Raw genomic sequence first — 6,449 nt, forward strand, 5'->3', positions numbered from 1 at the left:
CCATTTACCTTGGTTTAATTGAAGCCAATAGGAAACAAACAATAGAATATCTTTTGATCCACTTAAAAATGTTGCCCATAAACAAAGTTTTCATGGCATTCCTCAAACTAGATCACTATTTTGTGGCCAAGTCTCAGAACATATTTTTTTCAAGAGATTTTATCATGGAAAATGTGACAACAACAGAACTCCAGAGGTGTGAACGTGCTGTTGTAATTACTCCTCCAGACACAATGACACCGACTCAAGTTAATTATTAATCAAAACCAACCCACTCTCTAAAAACATCTCTGTTTTCACAGAATTTTTTTTCCTTTCTCCAGGAAATAGGTCAGTAGTTTTTCCTCCCACTTTTCTTTATCATAGTATCTGACTTTCAGAATTAGATATTTCAAGTGTTGAGACATTTGCCAAGTGTCCAGGTGGGGTGGCAACAGTGTCATAGGAGTCTTGAGGTTCTTGGTTCCTGGATTCTTCCTGTTTCAGCATTCCTCATCAATAAAAATGAGCCTGGGAAAGGAGAAGTAAACTTAGGATTGTTAAAGTAGCTGCTATATGCCAGGCACTGGGAGAGGCACCATATTACATTGTATCACTTAATCCCATGAGATAGTATGTCCATTGTACAAATAACACAACTGAGCTCCAAGGGGTTAAATGATTTTCACACACATACACATCTCTTTAATTCCATAGCCCATCTTCTCTCCCATGTGTGATGAAGATGAAGATGAACTGTGTAAACAAAGTTGCTAATGACTCAAGAATTCACCCTGGTCATTTAGGGAACCCATACCATCACCCATCTGTCAGTCTGTCATACTCTGGTGGCTTTTGTGTTACTATGATGCTGGACATGATGCCACTGGTATTTCAAATAACAGCAGAGTTACCCATGGTAGATAGGTTTCAACCAAGCTTCCAGACTAAAACTAAGAAGAAAGGCCTGGAAATCTTAAAAAAAAAATCAACCACTGAAAACCATGTGGAACACAGTTTTACTCTGACACACTTGGACTCATCATGAGTCAGAATCGATTCCATGGCAACTGGTAGTGGTAATGATAGCTAGTTCAGAATAATGGACCAGGAATGGAAGTGACAGGTTTTACTTCCAATTCAAGGCAGTTAAAATCCTGTGCTCCTGTTCCATCTCTCTCTCTTCCGTTTCTATAGGACTTTTGGAAACTTTGCTTTCCAAATTGTGCTCTCACTGAGTGACTGTGTGGAGTGAAGTCCTTGATGACTAGTGTTGATCATGTAAAATGAGTAAAAAAGAAACTTTGGGGTTATCAAGCAAAGGATATTCCATGGTTACTTTGTTACTGTAACATACTCTCTTCACTCTCTTCTATCCTAATACAACTAGAGCAATTGTTTAAAAGGCACTAAAATTAATCAATTTAGTAAATCAATGCAGTAAAAATAAAATATTCTGGGGTCAGAAAGCTAACTATTTTTACTCAACCTTGGAAATTGTCAGTATGTGGCAGGTCTTGTAACTACTCTGTGAGCACCAATTTGTCATTTCTTTATTTCTTAGGATGAAGGGGTGAAGAAGGGAACTACCACCTATTGAATTTTTTTTTTTCTTTTATGCTAGCCACTTTACATAAATTACTGCACTTGATCTTCCCAACATCCTGTGAGTTAGGTCTTATGTCCAGTTCATACATGAAGAAAGTGAAGTCCAGTGGTTACATATTACTAGGTAAGTGGTACATGTAGGATTTGAAGACAGTAGAATCTGATGCCAAAGCTCTCTTTATCATAGTGCATTGACTCTCCATCTGCAGCCATAACTCTAGAAAAAGACCTCAAGATTGGAGCTGATTTCTAATGATTATGAAGTGGGGGCTCATATATTGCAAATCATCTTCATTTTACTGTATGGATTTTGCAAAAGCTTCCCTGCAAAAAATACATGGAGGTGGCATCTTCTGACCTCCTCTAACTTCACAAGAAGAAGACAGAATCACCATTAGCAGCCCAAGGTGTATTCCTGTGAGGCTAGACATGCCGCCACCCTCCACCCTTTTTACCAGCTTTGACACCAAAGTTCCCTCCCATGCTACTCACTTCTCTGCTGGGTTTAATAATTTGTTGCAATGGCCACACAGAAATCACAGACAATACTCATGATTATGGGGTCTATTAGGGAAGTGACAGGCTACAATTCAGGTTCAGGAACGTGCTCAGGATGTAATTCTTCAATCAGGACAAATGAGCCTTCTTAGAGGCAGAGAGGGGATCTCACTGCCATCAAGAGAGAAGAGCTGGAGGTAAAGTGGAGCATGTCCTTGGACCGGAGATCCCGGCCCTGGACCTCCTTGGCAGACAGACACCCCAGCAGAGAGACACCCTGGCAGAGAGATGCCCTGGCAGAGAGATGGTGGCAGTGGAAATAAAAGGCAAGAGACAGAGTGATGGGCTTACCTGGCCCATAGAGGTAGAGGCCAGGCTGAGAGGCCAAGGGCCAGAGAGGTGTGTCTGATGGCACAGCAGAGCGGAGACTGTCCTGATTCAAACCCACCAGCCACTCCTCGGAAGGAAGGTTGGGCAATCCTACTTCCTTAGTGATACTGCCTCGGAAACCCAAGGAGGGGTCGCTATGCGTCGGGTTTGACTTGACGGCACATAACAACAACAACAACAAGGTAGCCAGTGTGCCAAAGGATATTAAAAAGGGAGAGACTTGATGCACAGAAACTTGTTTGGGGTGTGCAGTGAATTACTTGGTATGGCTTCTCTAGCCATAGTCTTTGTAACTCCCATGGGTTGCTGGGTGGGGCCATGCAAATAAGGTGTATAGAATTCTGATGTTGGGATTGGTTAGTTTTGTCACTCTGCCAGGCTACCTAAGAGATCATTATTAGTACAACCTTCTTGGCTTCCTCAGCACCCTATGTACCTGTCTGTTATGACATTGATCCCATGGGAGTTCAACACATAATCTGGGTTTTTGTTTTCCCATTGGCATAAGACTTAAGTGTGTTTGAATGCTGGTTCCACCTTTTGGAGGCTGTATGACCTTGGACAGGTAACGGATCTGATCTCTAATTTCCTGATCAATAAAATTGGAATTATGGGCTTATTTTAGTGAATGGAATGCAATAGATACAATGCAAGTGCTTACTATGGTGTCTGCATGTAGCAGGGGTTAAATAAATATATTTTATTTATTTTTAAATTCCCAGCCATCGCATCAAGCATGGTACACAGTAAGTCCCCAATAAACATTTGTTGAAGGAACAAAAGATTGAATGAATATTTGAGTTGTTGAGTGGTTGGGTGACTGAGTGGAGTGAGAAGATGTACCAGGTACAAGAGATCTCCTAGAAACCTTAATATCAAACAGGGTTTGTTTTGTCTTAATTTTTGCTTTTAACTCTTCAGTTCAATTTGGACAGCAACTTGTGTTTAATTTCAGAGTGAGAATTTCTTAGATAAACTGGGAATTTTCTTTCTCAAATCCAGAGCTGAATATTTTCTTTCTCAAATCTCAAAACCAGGAATTACTGAGGTCTTCAAAGCTTCCTCTGCCTCCATCTCTAACTGCCAACTCTTTGGTGGAATTGGTGATCAGTGGAGCATGCCCCATGCTATAAGGTAACTAAAATGTATTTGGTGTCATCAAAGTTCGTCCAGATACATCCAGATGGTCAGCTGAATATATCCCGATTCCCAGAGACCATCTAGAATCTGACTGGCATGCTAAGAGAGAACCAAAAGCATCCTTCTCTGGAGACTTCATTCTTACTTCCTCCAGTATGTATAATTTAGCAGAACCATAGAGATGATGAGATGAAATGACTTTGTGATTATATGGTGCATTTCTGAAGGGCTTTTCCACTCCTGGGTCCCTTCCACCTCTTTCTTACATAGTGGTTTCTAGGCCTCTTTCTTAGGGCCCTCTCTGCAAAAGGTTAAGTCATACACAAGTCCTCCATTTTCCTATATTCTTTTCGCCTGTTGTTAGTATAATATGTCCTCAGAAGCAATCTCTGATGTCTCTGACGTATCAGAAATTCTTACAGTTGTAAGTAACATTAAAAACAAACAACCTTCAACCAACTTAATGCATTATAAATAAGTTCACTCAATAGAAAAGTCCTGAGGTAGGCAGAGTGACAACATTTTTTCTGCAGCCACCCAGATTCTTTCTCCTCTCAGTGTTGGATTTGCTTGTAGGCTGGGTTCCCTCAAAACTGACCACCAGCAGCAATGGGGGCCACCTGCTTCCATATTCTTGTCTGGAAAGGAGAGAGGGAATCCCACAAATATCCATTCAAAGAGCTCAGCTTCACTCTATTGAGGCCTCAGAGGAGTTACCACAAACTCTTTGGCTAGAGCCAGGGTTACCAAAACAAAATTGTTGCAAGGTGGGAAAGAAGGATTTCACTAATTGATTTACATTAATCTGGGTCATCTCCAGATGTAGGGTGAGATCATTCCCTCCTGAATTCTGAAACACAATGGGTGGAAGAACAGATGTAGGCTGAAGGCCCTGTCCAGCCACAGGATCGACCACCCAGCCCAGCAGGTTTTTTTCTCTCTCTCAATGCCTTTTATTTGTTATGTTCAAGTTTAAATTTAATTCCATATCCATTGTTTCTGATTCATTTTGTTTAAATGTAAGAGTAATACTAGTTCATTTGAATTGAAGACATAGAATGACCCAGAATTGTCCATTAAACAGAGGAAACAAATGCAAACATTTTGACACACATGCTGTCGGTCTTTTCTGTTGTGTCTGTTTTTTATTGTTCTTTTTTAAAGCATGGAGTGCTGCATAAATTTGCATTACAACCTTGCATGGGGCCATGCTAATCTTCTCTGTATCATTCCAGTTTTAGTATATAAACTGCCAAAGTGAGCACTCTGTTGTGTGTTTTTGTGCATGGTTTACTCACACTGGGCACACAGGTTGACAAACTTAGGAGCCTTAATGGAACAGTGGTTAAGTGTTCAGATGCTAAACAAAAGGTGGGTGATTGAAACCTACCCAGCTGCTCTGTGGAAGAAAAGTGTGGCAATTTGATCCTGTAAAGATCACAGCCTAGGAAACCTATTGGTCAACCTTAACTTCTCACATAAGGTCACTGTGAGTTGGAATCAATGGCACCTAATGACACCACATAGGTTTGCATCCAGCTTTGTGACTTAACACAATGATGTTAGCATTTCCCAGGATGCTGGAAATATTTTAGCATCTTCATATCCCCATATGTAGAGGAACCATGGTTTATATTTCTCTGTTTGGTATAATAGGATTTCCTAATTATTCACTATATTAAATTATACTTTAATGAACATCTTTGAATTCTAACTATTTCCTTATGGTAAGTTCCCAGATACTCATTTGCAAATTATCTTCCCAGAACTTACAAACTCTACTATGTAGGAGAGTAGCTGTTTCATTGTATTTATATTTGTGCACAATATTGTTTTCAATATTTGCTAATTTTGATAGGAAAAAAGAGGGGCACATCTGGTCGCTGATTTACTTTTCATTGCTCTGATTAGTCTAGCAGAGACTTTGTTCAAATGTTTATTAATCATGTATTTCCTCCTTTATATTGAAAAGAATGTTCATATCCTCTCCCCAGTCTCCATTCTCTGAGAACTTACTGTTTTTCTTATCAATTGTTATGAAGCTTCTATATAGTAAGAATTTTAATCCTTTGACTTTTCCCATTTTTTCCCACTTTAATTTATTTATATTGATTTTTCACATGCAAAATTATTCTATTTTATGTAATCAAGTATACCAATTTTTCCCTTTGGTATTTATATTGGTTTTAAGATTACAAAGCCATTCCTAATTCAAATATTTAATCAAAATTTAATTCTATTTTTTCTTTCATTCCTATGGTTTGATCTTTTTACAGTTAACTCCTAATCCTAGGTACTTCAAGTGTACTTGGTTGACAAGGTGTTTACTTCCACATTTCTCAATCCCAATAACAGGACAGGTCTGTCCTTTATATATGAAGAGGTCATCTGACCCATTAAATCATCTGCTTTGAGAAATCTCTTCTACTAATAAGAAGTTTGATGGAGAGAAGACCATCTTAGAAATGGAGAAGTGCTTTATAATCTTGGGTGTTGGTTTCATTTCTTTCATCAATGTTCAATTTCTACATTTGTAAAATAGGGAAGGTTGACCTGGTTCTCTCTAAGGATCATTTCAGTTCTAGCTTTTATGATTCCAGAAAATACTTTTTTAGTTTCTGTGTGTGTGTGTTCCTCTACTTTCTTCTTTTCCTCACTCCTTCTGGGATGAGTTGACCATGGAGACTTATATTGGATGCATTCCTGTCTTGCACATGTCCTTTACGGTGCTTGCCACACCCAACTTCTACATCTTCTCCTGTTCAAAACCAACTCATCTGCACCCCTGCCAAAGGAAGGTCATGTAAGTTGTTCCTAACACCAGTTATTGGCTC

The 6,449-nt window shown here is 39.4% G+C and overlaps 1 non-coding gene across 1 annotated transcript; it reads right to left on the minus strand.

Moving 5' to 3' along the window:
- Positions 1–4,774: 4,774 nt before the first annotated feature.
- LOC122151633 lies at positions 4,775–4,876 on the minus strand. Its single transcript, XR_006164239.1, has one exon. It is a non-coding gene; the product is annotated as a U6 spliceosomal RNA (small nuclear RNA).
- Positions 4,877–6,449: the final 1,573 nt, after the last annotated feature.

Source organism: Orycteropus afer, unplaced genomic scaffold, assembly GCF_000298275.1.
Source record: "Orycteropus afer afer isolate SDZICR_OR568_19922 unplaced genomic scaffold, OryAfe1.0 scaffold00014, whole genome shotgun sequence".
Lineage (NCBI taxonomy): Eukaryota > Metazoa > Chordata > Mammalia > Tubulidentata > Orycteropodidae > Orycteropus > Orycteropus afer.